The 15,507-nt window shown below is 38.8% G+C and overlaps 1 protein-coding gene and 1 pseudogene across 2 annotated transcripts in view; both read right to left on the bottom strand.

The window, feature by feature from the left end:
- Positions 1–15,507, bottom strand: part of NELL1 (neural EGFL like 1) — a 1,057,189-nt gene that overhangs the window by 349,971 nt on the left and 691,711 nt on the right. The gene's annotated exons all lie outside the window — the stretch shown is intronic.
- Positions 540–2,908, bottom strand: LOC139180660 (isocitrate dehydrogenase [NAD] subunit gamma, mitochondrial-like; annotated as a pseudogene).

Below are 15,507 nucleotides of genomic sequence, written 5' to 3' on the forward strand. Positions count from 1 at the left end.
GGAGGCTCAAAGAAGGAATTCAAGAGGCCCCTTTGCAGGAGACCTGCGGTGCTCAGAGATGTCCATGTGTGAAAAATTACACCAGCAAAAACTCCCTTTTCTCACATAAACAAGACCAGGAGGAGAAAAGATGGGAAATCTAGGAGGGAGTGGAGGCATTCTGCACTGCCTAGCTTTACAGTACCTTATTTATTATTAAAATGACAACATATATTTTATAGGCAACTTTTATTGCAGTAATTAACTCATTAACAACCTCTAGAGAGAAGCCAGACTCATCTGCAGGTTGGTATGCAGAATTTTAATGACCTAGATAAGAGAATGGAGAAGGCAATGGCACCCAACTCCAGTACTCTTGCCTGGGAAATCCCATGGATGGAGGAGCCTGGTGGGCTACAGTCCATGGGGTCGCAAGAAGTCGGACACGACTGAGCGACTTCACTTTCACTTTTCACTTTCCTGCACTGGAGAAGGAAATGGCAACCCATTCCAGTATGCTTGCCTGGAGAATCCCAGGGATGGGAGCCTGGTGGGCCGTTGTCTATGGGGTCACACAGAGTCGGACACGACTGACGTGACAGCAGCAGCAGCAGCAGCAGATAAGAGAAAATCAGTGTGCCAGATTCTGGAAAAGTCCAGGACTCTATAAACAACTCTGATCTATTCACTGTATCATCTCATAGAGAAGTGTGAATTGCAGATTAAAATAGAGGATAATTCCTCACTACATATACAGCACAATAGGTATGGCTAATTTAAACAAGCAATGTTTCTGGTATTAAAAAGAAACAAAACAAGCAAACAAACAAACACTCAGACTTGATTCTCTCCCCCTACCTCTTCTGAGCTAGAATAGAAACTAGTTTATTCAGGAGTCCACATCCGCCGAGCTGGCTGGGCTTTGTGACTGGGGAGAGTAAGGTAAGGCAAAGGAAACGTAAAGTGTGGGACAGGAAGGAATTTGGAGGACAGTTCAGCCTCCAAGGCACTAACTATTTAACTGGCAACACTGATGTGATCCTATGATATTTTGAATGGCATCCAGTGTGGTACCCTGGCCTCCAATGTCTGGAGTTTGGATGTCCTTGTTCTCCATGGATGCCAAGACTGCAGTACGAATGGAGGTGGCATAGAAATGGAGCTTGAGGTAATCCAGCCTAATGCAATGTGCCAGCAGCGTGGCAGTAGAGTTAGCCACATTACTGGCTATAGTCTTGCCCGACTGCCTGGCAGCTGTTTCAGACACTGCATATATGTGCCCATAGCTGGCAGCAGGCACAAGGCCTGCTCCCCCAACCAACCCTGTGCAGACATTATTGACAATGTTGCCGTAGAGACTGGGCATCACCATGACATCAAACTGCTGGGGCCCGGATACCAGCTGCATGGGGGTGTTACCCACAATCATGCCCTCAAAGGAGAGCTGGGGATAGTGGGATGCCACCTCCCTACAGCACTGGATGAAGAGACAATCTCCCAGTCTCATGATGTTGGCCTTGTACGTGGCTGTCACTTTCTTGCACCCCATCCGATGAGCCAGCTGGAAAGCATATTCAGCAAGGCGCAAACACTTGGCCTTAGTAACGGTCCTTAGGCTTTCTACCACTCTGTTCATGCTCTCATCCTCCAGGTTGCTGTATTCACCCTCTGTGTTGTCCCGAACAACTTAGATGTCTATGTTCTTGTGTCTGGTTTCCACCCGAGGCTGACTCTCAAACTGGACGACATTGGCACAGAGATCCTGCGAAACACACTGTGTCGGGATTTGTGAGATGGTGGCAGGCTGTGGTCAGTTTCAAAGCTGCTCTTCAAGGCCGTGTGGTTTCAACGGATTGCCACGATGGCACTGTAAACATCGTCACTAGAGGTGGAGGTAATCTTCACTTCCTCAAAGTCCACGGCACACATGTGTGTCCGAACACATTCTTGACATGCAGTTCAAGCCCGATGCCATGCCCAGGAATCATAGTCACGGAGTGCCATCCGCCATACATGGCTGCTGGGAGAGCGCTGTGTTTAAAAGAGAAGCTCCTCAGTGAGGTCTCATTGCCAAGGAAAATCTCCCAAGAATGGCCTAGAATAGCTGGTGGGAACATGGCCTTCACAGAGTGCCTGACAGATATCAGCATCTTAGTGCCATGATCTTTAAATGGAGATTTAGTTTAATTTATGTAAAAACATGCGTTTTTCCTCTTGCTTTGAATTGGATTCTTTTGGTAGAATTCTAGACCCAAAATTCTTGCTTAGGTCACAGTTTTCTCCTTTGTATTCTATTTTTGATAGACATTTTACTGCAGCGAGAAAGCGAGAGTATTGGTTACAAGGAGATGTGACATGTTATAGAGTAGAAAATATAGCTTGGAGTTGGATAATTCATTAGGCACATCCAATGTATCTGTGTGATACACTTAAAAATAGACTTGATATTTTATAACACTTTTAGGTTATAAAAGTGTTCAGAAAAACTGAATGGCAGATACACAGATTTCCGATGTGAAGATTTCCTATGCAAAGATTTCCTATACCTATGGCTGATTCATGTTGAGGTTTGACAGAACAAAATTCCATAAAGCAATTATCCTTCGATTAAAAAATAAGTAAAATTTAAAAAAAAGATCTTACATATGTGTTACAACTGATGAACCTACACTGACACATCGCTATCACCTAAAATCCATTGTTTAAGTTAGGGTTCACTCTTCATGTTGTACATTCTGAATTTAGACAAAGGTATGGCGTGTATCATCATTGTAGGCTTATATATACACAATTTCAATGCCCTAAAAATTCTGTATTGCTCCTTCATCTCTCCTTCTCCACAAACACTGGTAACCGCCAATCTTTTTCCAGTCTCCATGGTTTTACACTTCCCAGAATGCCATATAATCAGAATCATATGGTATGCAGCCTTTTCAGATTGGCTTCTTTGACTAAGGAAAATGCATTGTTTCCTCCATGTTTTTTCATGGCTCTATAATGGATTTTTTTGCATTGAAAATGCCATTGTCTAGATGTACCACAGTTTATTCATCTACTGAAGCATATTTTGGTTGTTCCCAACTTTTCTCAAGTAGGACAAAGCTACTATAAACATCCATTGAGAAATATCAATAACCTCAAATATGCAGATGACACCACCCTCTTATGGCAGAAAGTGAAGAGGAACTAAATGTGTGAATTTTTTGGACATAAGTTTTCAGCTCATTTGGGTGAATAACAAGGAGCTGAACTGCTGAATCCTATGGTAAAAGTATAATCAGTTTTGTCAGAAACTGCTAAACTGTCTTTCAAATGAGTGTACCATTTTGCATTCCCACAAGCAATGAGAATACCAGTTGTTTCACATCATTGCCAGCATTTGGTGTTCGAGATTTTGGCCATTCTAGAGGAACCAGAGATCAAATTGCCAACATCTGCTGGATCATGGAAAAAGCAAGAGAGTTCCAGAAAAACATCTATTTCTGCTTTATTGACTATGCCAAAGCCTTTGACTGTGTGGATCACAATAAACTGTGGAAAATTCTGAAAGAAATGGGAATACCAGACCATCCGATCTGCCTCTTGAGAAACCTGTATGCAGGTCAGGAAGCAACAGTTAGAACTGGACATGGAACAACAGACTGGTTCCAAATAGGAAAAGGAGTACGTCAAGGCTGTATACTGTCACCCTGCTTATTTAACTTATATGAAGAGTACATCATGAGAAATGCTCGGCTGGAAGAAGCACAAGCTGGAATCAAGATTGCCAGGAGAAATATCAATAACCTCAGATATGCAGATGATACCACCCTTACGGCAGAAAGTGAAGAAGAACTAAAAAGCCTCTTGATGAAAGTGAAAGAGGAGAGTGAAAAAAGTTGGCTTAAAGCTCAAGATTCAGAAAATGAAGATCATGGCATCTGGTCCCATAGATGGGGAAACAGTGGAAACAGTGTCAGACTTTATTTTGGGGGGCTCCAAAATCACTGCAGATGGTGACTGCAGCCATGAAATTAAAAGACGCTTACTCCTTGGAAGGAAAGTTATGACCAAACCTAGAGAGCATATTGAAAAGCAGAGACATGACTTTGCCAACAAAGGTCCGTCTAGTCAAGGCTATGGTTTTTCCTGTGGTCATGTATGGATGTGAGAGTTGGACTGTGAAGAAAGCTGAACGCCGAAGAATTGATGCTTTTGAACTGTGATGTTGGAAAAGATTCTTGAGAGTCCCTTAGACTGCAAGGAGATCCAACCAGTCCATTCTGAAGGAGATCAGCCCTGGGATTTCTTTGGAAGGACTGATGCTAAAGCTGAAACTCCAGTACTTTGGCCACCTCATGCGAAGAGTTGACTCATTGGGAAAGACTCTGATGCTGGGAGGGATTGGGGGCAGGAGGAGAAGGGGACGACAGAGGATGAGACGGCTGGATGGCATTACTGACTCAATGGACGTGAGTCTGAGTGAACTCCGGGAGTTGGTGATGGACAGGGAGGCCTGGCGTGCTGCAATTCATGGGGTCGCAGAGAGTCGGACACGACTGAGCGACTGAACTGAACTGAACTGAGACTTTCCCTAGCATTTTGTAGTATTACATCTTATGTAGAAAGCTATGATCCATTTTATGTTAATTTTTTGTCAAAGGTTTGAAGCCTGTGTCTAGATTAATTTGTTGCATATATAATGTCCAATTGTTTCAGCACCACTTGTTGAAAAGACTACCCATCATGCTGCATTTGCTCCTTTTCCAAAGATCAGTTAAATATTCATATGGGTCAGTTTCTGGGCTCTCTATTATCTTCCACGGACTTATTCATCCGTCCTTCTGCCAATACCACAGTGTTATGACTGGTGCAGCTTCATAGGAAGTCTTGAAGTCAAGGGCTGCCAGTCCTCCAGCTTTGTTCTTCTTCAATAGTGCGCTGGCTGTTCTGGGTCTTCACTTTACATACAAGCTTTGGAATCAGTTTGTCAATATTTATAAAATAACTTCCTGGTATTTTAATTAAGTTTGCATTGAATCTATATTTGATATCTTGAAAACTTAACAATATTGCCTATCCATGAATATGGAATGTTTCTCAATTTATTAGTACTTCTTTGATTCCATTCATCAGACTTTCACAGTTTTCCTCATACAGGTTTTATATATATACATTGTTAGGTTTATACCAACATATTTCATTTCTGGAAATGCTAAAGTAAATGATATTGTAGTTTTAGTGAAAACTGGTGTATAAGAAAACAAATGACTTTGGTATATTAACCCAGTAACCTGCAATCTTTCTAATCACTTATGAGTTCCAGGAGTTTTTTGGGTTTTGTTTTTTTTCATTTATTCTTTCAGGGTTTCTTGATGAGCTTGTCATCTGAAAACAAAGACAGTTTTATTTTTTCTTTTTCAATCTATATTTTTTAATCTCCTTTTCTTGTCCTAATATATTAGCTAGAAACTCCAGGATAATATTTAAAAGGAGTAGTAAAAGAAGACATCCTTGCCTTGGACCTGATCTTAGTGGGAAAACTCTATTTCTCATTACAAACTATGGTATTAGTTGTAGATTATTTGTAAGTATTCTTTATCACAGGACTTCCCAGTGGCTCAGTGATAAAGAATCTGCCTGCAATGCAAAAGACACAAGTTCAATCCCTGGGTTGGGAAGTTGCCCTGGAGAAGTAAATGGCAATCCACTCCAGTATTCTTGCCTGGGAAATCCCATGGAGAGGGGAGCCTGGCAGGCTGCAGTCCATAAGGTCCCAAGAGTTAGACACGACTTAGCGACTAAACTACAGCAACATTCTTTATCAAGTTGATGCCGTTTTCCTCTACTAATTTACTGAGAGCTTTTTATAATGAATGGGTGTTGAGTTTTGTCAAATGGTTTTCTACATCTATTGATAGGATCATTTTTATTTTTCAGCCTGTTGAAGTGATGAATTACATTAAGTAATTTTTTGAATGTTGAAACAACCCTGCATATCTGGGATAAATATCACTTGATTGTGGTGTGTAATTTTTTTTTACACATTGCTGAATTCAATTTGTTAGTATTTTGTTGAGAATTTTTGCATCTATGATCATGATAGATATAGGTTTGCAGCTTTCCTTTCTTGTAGTATCTTTGTCTGGCTTTGTAATCAGGGTAATGCTGGCCTCATAGAATGAGTTATAAAATATTCCTTTTGCTTCTATCCTCTGAAAGATATTGTAGGAAACTGGTATCATTTCTTCCTTAAGCATTTGGTGAAATTCATTAGTTAATGCATCTGGGCCTGGAAATTTCTGTTTTGGAAGGTTATTAATTTGTTGAGTCAATTTTAAATCTACATATAGATGTATCAGATTGTCTGTTTCTTCCTGTGCAAGTTTGACAACACGGGTCTTTCAAGGAATTACTATCTTTCATTTAGGTTATAAAAAATTTGTGAGAAAAAAAAGTTGTTAATAGTATTCTTTTATTATCGTTTTAATGTCAAAAGTATCTGTAGTAAGATAACCAGTCTTTTCTGAAAGTAGTAATTTGTGTCCTTTTTTTTTTCCCTTAATTATCTTGACTTGACACTTCTCAATTTCACTGATCTTTTCAGAGAATTACTTTTTTATTTTGTTGAATTTATATATTAATTTTTTTCTTTTCAATTTCTTGGGTTTCTGCTCAAATTCTTAATATTTTTTTTTTCCTCTGCTTACTTTAGATTTAATTTTCTCTTCTTTTTCTAGGTTCCTAAGGTGGAAATTGGGCTTCCTGGTGGCTCAGCAGTAAAGAATCCACTTGCAATGCAGGAGACATGGTTTCAATCTCTGGGTCGGGAAGATCCCCTGGAGAAGGAAATGGCAATGCACTCCAGTATTCTTGCCTGGGAAATCCCATGGACAGAGGAGTCTGGCAGGCTCCAGTCCACAGGATTGCAAACAGTGGGACACAACTTAGTGACTAAACAACAAAGGTGGAAGTTGGATTAGTGATTCTAAATGTTTCTTCCTTTCCACTATATGCATTCATTAATATGTATTTCCCCAGAACCACTGCTTTCACCAATCTCACAAATTTTCTTAAGTTGTGTTTTCATTTTCATCTTGCTCAAAATTATAAAAAAAAAAAAAAATTGAGGCTTCGACTTTGACCCTTATGTTACTTAGAACTGTGTCGTTTAATCTCATTTATCTGGGAATATTTTGAGCTCTCTTCCTATTATTGGTTTTTATTTATACTGTGGTCTGAGTACATACATTGTATGATTTCAGTTTTTTTGGATTAGTTAAGGTGTGTTCTATGGTCCAAAATGTGGTCTGTCTTGGTGAATGTTCCATGAGAACTTCAGAAGAATGTGCATTCTGCTGTTGTTGGATGAAAGAGTCTATAGATGTTAATTATACCCAGTTGGTGATGGTGTTGTTGAGTTAACCACATCTTTACTGATTTTATGATGGCTAGAGTTTATCCCTTTTATTCTTGTTAACTTTGTAAGAAACTACTGAACACTTTTCTAAAACGGTTGTACTATTTTATATCCCCACCAGTGTAAGAGAATTACAGCTTTACAACTTCACCAACACTTGGTATTATTGTACTTTTAATTTTAGTTATTCTAATAGGTTTTGGTAGTATCTCACTATGTTTTTTATTTGTGTTTTCCTTCTCACTATGATACAGAGTGTCCTTTAATATATTCTTCCAGATCAGAGCTACAAGCATTAATATTTGATATTTCTATAAATCAACCACTCAACCCTGGAAGGCAGGGAAACTCTCAGCTTCCCAAAACTGTACCATTTATGCAATTTAATTGAAAATTACACATATCTTTAATTGTAAACCAGTTACAATCCCATTCTCATTTAATTTTCAGGCATCAGCACCCCTGATGCAGATTAGTATTTGTTTGGGGAAGTAGGTGACTCAATTATGAAGACTTCCAAAAAACTGTTAAAAGTCAAGAAGATGAGAGATGCAGACTTAATAATGGCTACTACTACAGACTGCCTGCCACATCTAAGGTCTGTGCTGAATAATTTCATACATCATTATAAATCACGTAAGCATTACAGTTCCCATTTTATGGATGAAGAAACTGGCTAACATAGATTGTACAAATTCACCTATTATGAAAGAACAGAGAATGGCAACAGGAGATGTGAATATTTTTAGGTGTCCAAGAGAGGCCAGAGCTTCTCAGACTTGATCAGCCTGGGATCTCATTGAAATTTACATTTTAATTCAGTGTGTGTATTCTGGATTCCACTGGCCCCTTATCATACTTTGAGCAGCAAGGATCTGCATTTACATCCTCACAAGGTCTGGACAAGTCCAGGTCAGTATGTGGTGTGCTTAGAGGTTGCCAGGAATAAAGGAAAGAAGCAATACTGCTCCTTTCTAAAAACTGATATTAAATGGCAATAGAGGAGGAGCCATCTAGATACCTGTTTGTCACTTACTATGGCACATAAGATGGATAATAGCTGTCCACCACCAGTGTCTTAGGCTAAAGCAGAGGATAATACCAGGAGAAAACACTGGCAGAAAAATAACTCAGACCCAACTACACAATTTTTTTTCTACCAGTGGGCCACCCTTATTATATAAGTATACACCCCAATCCTCGTCTCATCCCTGGAAAGGACATAAATCTTTTAAAAGTATGGATAAAGAAGGAAGCCAGCCTTGTGACTAGGAGTATAAACTGGATAGTAGTTGAAATTTTAATGGCCAGATTAACCTACAAACATCCCCAGACATTAGAGAAAGCTCTTAGCCTCAGTGGGACAAAATTATAATATATTCTGTGCGGGTATAAAAATAAGAAGAGTGCCATGGTTTCACATACTGAGTGCTAAGAGTTCAACTAAGGCTATTGTTAAGTGTGATGCTGAGATAGTACAAAGGTTTGGGGTGGGGGGAATAATACAATTTACATTTAAAAATGATACCAAATTGGAAGCAATTTGGAGAATAATTAGTAAGGTGATTAGCCTGGTGGCAGGAAGGCCAATTAACAGGTTATGGCAGTGGTTCTCAAAGTGATCCCCAACACAGACGCATCAGGGCCACCCTGACCAGGTAAGGAATGCAATCTCTTAGAACTATCCCTCGAAATACTGAATCTGAAGTCTGCAGTAGGGAATGCAACAATTTTTATTTTAATGCTTCTGATGCATGCTGAAACTTGAGAACCACTGGGCTATGAAATAGTCATAGTATAAAGCGATGAGCAGTTGTACTAAGATGATGGCACTGAGGAAGGATAGAAATGCTCTCAGAGATATTTAGAAGATAAACAGGACTAGGCTATCAACCTTGGAGACCTGGAATCTTATTCTTAATGTTCTAAATGAAGTTGGTGAATGATAATATAATCAGTGAAAATGCACAACACTGAATAAAGAGCAGTTGGGTTGGGCGAATAAGATAGAAAATGAGTTCAGTTTCAGACATGCCATGTTTGGGGACCTGTAAGACATCCACATGCCCAGTGGGGGGCTTAATAAATGACTCTGCAGTTCCAGACAAAGGATTGTGGGTAATGGCAGAAATTCAGGAGTCATCAACTTGTGGGACAGAGTTCACTACACAGAAGTATACAAAAGAGCCTCAAGCAGAGGTTTTCAACTTTGCTTCTGCCGTGACAGATGATGAATGGCATTCATGAGACATATTCCCAGGCGTATACTCAGATTGTAATGAAAAGCAAATACACATGCATATGAACAAAGCAGCTGGCCAAATAAAGCACAGAATTCTCAAACTGTTTTTATAGCTCATATTTACAAAAGTATTTTACCTGCAAATGATTAGTAAATTGATTTACTGATCTCAAATATAACTTTATGGAGGGAAAAATATATATAGCTGATCTAATATAAAAATTACATAAAATTATTTTTTAAAGATCCAATTCGATATTACCTCTACAGGTAATATTTTAAAAAGTAAGCATGTACTAATAAAAATAATCCATATTTCATAGTTTAAAAGTATAACAGATAATATTTATGCTTATTCATGATATTAGTATAAATAGTATGATTGCACACATCCTTTAGATAATCATATTGCCTTCGATTGGAAAACTGTAGCTAGAGCCTCCTCTATTCTGTTCTATGTGGATAAACACGCAGGCTTTCTTCATTTCTCTTCCTTATTCAAAATATGTTCAAGGGTAAAATCAAGGAATCAAATATAAGTATATATCCACAGATAACAAATTATAGTATTTCAAAATTGCTCTATCAATGCCACATCAATAACCACAGTTCCTGGATATTTTCAGCAAACATAAAATAGACTGAATTATGAGCGATTGACTTCCAGCTAACTCTGATTCCACCTTTCCCAACACAAAGAAGCACCCACCATTAAAATGCAAATGAGTGAATATGACATCCTTATAATGGTAACATTGAGGTGAATCCAATTACTTAAAAATGTAAATGATTCATAGGAGCTTATTGTTGCTGTTTAGTTGCTAAGTCCAGTCCAACTCTTTGTGACCCCATGGACTGCAGCATGCCAAGCTTCCCTGTCCTTTACAATCTCCTGGAGTTTGTTCAAACTCAGGTCCATTGAGCTTATAACTCAATGCTTCTGAATAAGTGAGTGGTTTTGACATATGTCATGGCTGATTGTGACACTGTAATGTGTCATATATCACCAATGTCAAGAAGTACTAGACTAGAAAAATGATTGCAGACAAAACACAGAAGATTATGAAGAGAAAACTGAGGACCATCTATCTTTGAACCATGGGAGCAATAAAGAAATGATTTGGTGGCGGAAAGGGGAGAACAGAGAAAAAAAGATGTTAGGGAAGACAAGAGAAGTTTAACAGTCAAAGAATGAATCTTCATCAGTGTCAATATCCTTTGAGAGGTGAAGTATCCAGAATCTAACCAGTTTCTCTCTGACATTAACCATTAATGATCAACACCTTTTTAAAAGTTATATTGCCCAAACTTCATTATAAATTTATGTCTACTAAACCAGAAATAATAGCAGAAGTATTTCTGTTAAAGATAATTTTATTGCTATTGCTCTATAGAGCTTCTTCCTAATGAAGGAGAAAAAAGCAAAGCATTGTTACCGTCTTTTAGATTTCACATAAGAGTGATATCATATGATATTTGTCTTTCTCTATCTGATTTATTTCACTCAGTATGACAATCTCTAGGTCCATATGTGTTGCTGCAAATGACATTATTTCATTCTTTTTGAAAAATAGACAACTAATAAGAACCTACTGTACAGCACAGGGAACTCTACTCAATACTCTGTAATGACCTATATGGAAAAAAAAAAAAAAAGGAAGGGATATATGTATATGTATAACTGGTTCACTTTGCTGTACAACGGAAACTAACACCACATTGTGAACTAACTATATGGCAATAAAAATGTAAAAAAATTTTTAAAATAAATAAATAAAAAATAAATGTTACACTTAAAAAAAAAAAAAAAAAGAAGAAGTATGTTGGGGTCATTATCAGTCAGTCAGTCCAGTCGCTCAATTGTGTCCAACTCTTTGCAACCCCATGGAACTGCAGCACACCAGGCTTCCCTGTCCTTCATCAACTCCAGGAGCTTGCTCAAACTCATGTCTTTCAAGTTGGTGATGCCATCTAACCATCTTATCCTCTGCCACTCCTTTCTCCTTTTGACTTCAATCTTTCCCAGCATCAGGGTCTTTCCAATAAGTTAGTTCTTCTCATCTAATGGCCAAAGTATCGGAGCTTCAGCTTCAGTATCAGTTTTTTTTTTTTTAACTTTACAATATTGTATTGGTTTTGCCATATATCAACATGAATCTGCCACAGGTATACACGTGTTCCCCATCCTGAACCCTCCTCCCTCCTCCCTCCCCATACCATCCCTCTGGGTCGTCCCAGTGCGCCAGCCCCTAGCATCCAGTATTGTGCATTGAACCTGGACTGGCGATTCATTTCATATATGATATTATACATGTTTCAATGCCATTCTCCCAAATCATCCCACCCTCTCTCTCTCCCACAGAGTTCAAAAGACTGTTCTATACATCAGTGACTCTTTTGCTGTCTCGTAAACAGGGTTATTGTTACCATCTTTCTAAATTCCATATATATGCGTTAGTATACTGTATTGGTGTTTTTATTTCTGGCTTACTTCACTCTGTATAATAGGCTCCAGTTTCATCCACCTCATTAGAACTGATTCAAATGTATTCTTTTTAATGGCTGAGTAATAACTCCATTGTGTATATGTACCACTGCTTTCTTATCTATTCATCTGCTAATAGACATCTAGGTTGCTTCCATGTCCTGGCTATTATAAACAGTGATGCGATGAACATTGGGGTACATGTGTCTCTTTCAATTCTGGTTTCCTCAGTGTGTATGCCCAGCAGTGGGATTTCTGGGTCATAAGGCAGTTCTATTTCCAGTTTTTTAAGGAATCTTCACACTGTTCTCCATAGTGGTTGTACTAGTTTGCATTCCCACCAACAGTGTAAGAGGGTTCCCTTTTCTCCACACCCTCTCCAGCATTTATTGCTTGTAGACTTTTGGATCGCAGCCATTCTGACTGGTGTGAAATGGTACCTCATAGTGGTTTTAGAATATTCAGGACTGATTTCTTTTAGGATGGACTGCTTTGATCTCCTTGCAGTCCAAGAGACTCTCCAGAGTCTTCTCCAACACCACAGTTCAAAAGCATCAATTCTTCGACACTCAGCTTTCTTTATGGTCCAACTCTCACATCCATACATGACTGCTGGAAAAACCATAGCCTTGGCTACACAGAACTTTGTTGGCAGAGTAATGTCTCTGCTTTCTAATATTCTTTCTAGGTTAGGCAAAGCTTTTTTTCCAAGGGTTATTGACCATCACCATAATGCTGTATAGACTAGTGACTGTGAGCATGGGCCTCAGAGCCAAAACTGTCTGCCATGTACCATCTGTAATGTTCACAATTTTTCAATGACTTTTTTCTGAATTTATATTCCAGGGGGCATAGACAGCAGAAAATACATGAATGATAAATGGATAGATACATAGATAAAAAAATATAGGAACAAGCAATGGATGCATAAATGGATCTTTTAATGTTAGAAGAAAGAAATGCTATGAAACAATATGAAGTCTGTTACCTTCAAGGAGTTTACATTCTGGACAGAGTTAAATGGGGTGAATGGAGGTACACTAGGAACTGAAAGTTGATGCTAAATGATTCCTGAATGACCCAGCTGGGGCACAAAAGTGCACAAGGTGGATTGACAACATATATGGGCAGGGATCGCAAGTGAAAGTTCCTCAGTCACATCTGAAAGAAGGGCTAGCAGCAGCAAAGTACAGAGGCAAGAGAGGATTTCGGGGATGGAAGCCAAATTGAAAGGCCTGTAGGGTACACTAAGCATTGCCATTCAGCTGAAAGGAAAGGTTTATGGAGGAAAACAGGGACAAACAAATGGGGAAAGTAAATTGGGGTCAGAGGGTAGAGAACCTTGAATGGCAAGCCTAAGAAATTTATGATGCCCTGGAGGCAGGAGAGAAACATTCATGATTCTTGAAATAAAAAGTAAAAGGTTTTGAAAGATATCCCTTTAAAAAGGAAAACATGCATTTAAAAAGAGACAGTAAATTTTCAATGCACAAGACTGCTTTATAGCAAAGCTTTGCCTTAATGAAAGCATAATTTTAAAATACATACCCACTCCCAACCCACCCCCCACCCCCGCACACTCTTTACGCAAACTCTTAATATCCATTTCATGTTTTCCTACAGACAACTGATTATGAATGTTGTTTTATCAGTAATTTTCTAAAAAGATCAATGCAGAGAGTCAATCTGTCGCATTTTCTCCAATGTACAATTAACACAATTTCTCACCTGTCATTCCATCACTATTTAATAACCACAGAAGAGCTGACAGATGCATAGTTATCAGAGAGGATGTAGATAGCCAGACTTAAAATAATCCAGAAGTGTCCTCCTAGTTTTCCAAAAGGGGATACACACTGTACAATATCAAATTGGCTACAGAAGCCCTCATTTGAAGAAGTGTTATACTTATTTATACACAAAGAAGAGCTTTCCAGAGACAGAGTTCATTCAGTAAAGAAAAAAAAAAATCCCACCCTGAAGAAAGGATATTTAGGTGGGGTGGGGAGCCACACTATTATTTTTTATAGGGGGTTTGGCTTTGGAATGAAACAGTGATGTTTACAATCCACTAAAATGACACTTAAACAGAACTTTAGCCTTTCTTGAAAAGAAGACAGGTGAAGACTAAAGTTTACAGGTAAATTGGAAACAGCCTTTATCTTCTCTTCTAAGTCAACTTTACAGCCATATGAACAACTGTATTAAATACTTTGCTATTACCTAGGGCCTTAACTATGCCACTCACTTCTCTCTGATAATTTGGGAAGACTGCTGTCTTCCATGAAATATTCACAAGTATGATCATTATATTTCTCTTCAATTGCTCTGCATTTCAGAGGTTTCTCTTTGAATCAGGATCCAGCAAGAGAATCACTCTGTGCTAATAATAACTGGATGCATGAGTCAACAAAGTCCTCTCTGTTATACCTATCTCAGTTTTTAGTTCAACACACACACACCCCACAACTGTTGACACAAGCTCAGGTAACCATACACTGTGGGTTTTCTTAAAAAGTCCCAGTTAGCCTGAAATCATAGTCCTTATAAAACACACTTCACTGTTAAACCAGCATGATTCAGTGACCTAATTTTTGCAATAAGGTTATTATAATAACTGGGCTTCCCTTGTAGCTCAGATGGTAAAGAATCTGCCTGCAATATGAGAGACATGAGTTTGATCCCAGGGTCAGGAAGATCCCCCTGGAGAAAGAAATGGCAACTCACTTCGGGATTCTTGCCTGGAGAATTTCATGGACAGAGGAGCCTGGTGGGCTACAATCCATGGGCTAGCAAAGACTTGAGTTGGACATGACTGAGTGACTAACACACACTATTAAAATTAACTACAGAACCTGAAACTGAGATAGGGCTTTCTGAAGCCAGCTGTTTAGCTAGCTGGTTTATCCCTCGTCAACACACAAAGTAGGTGTGATTATACAAATCTAAAAACCTCGAATGGATTTCCTCCAGCCTCCTCACCCCTAGGCTGCAAATGTTCTCCCTTCTCAAAATGGACAATGTCCTCTACCAGGCACCACATCCAAGGCTCTGTGTTAGGTAGCACTTTATCTCAATTTGAAAATTGCAACCGGAGGTAGGTGATTTATTTTCATTTTATAAATAAACATAGTTATATGCCAAGAAGATTAGCAACTCCTGTTAAATTAGCAGAACATTTAAATACAAGCCACTTCCCTCTAAGTATATGCCCTTTCTTCTGCCTCATGCAGTTTTTTTCCCTCCTGTGTTTCTTTTTTTTGTTTTTTTAATTTACAATATTGTATTGGTTTTGCCATACAGTGACATGAATCCGCCATGGGTGTACATGTGTTCCTCATCCTGAACACCCCTCCCACTTCCCTCCCCATCCCATCCATCTCTCTGGGTCATCCCAGTGCA

This window comes from Bos indicus, chromosome 29 (genome assembly GCF_029378745.1).
Source record: "Bos indicus isolate NIAB-ARS_2022 breed Sahiwal x Tharparkar chromosome 29, NIAB-ARS_B.indTharparkar_mat_pri_1.0, whole genome shotgun sequence".
Classification (NCBI taxonomy): Eukaryota; Metazoa; Chordata; class Mammalia; order Artiodactyla; family Bovidae; genus Bos; species Bos indicus.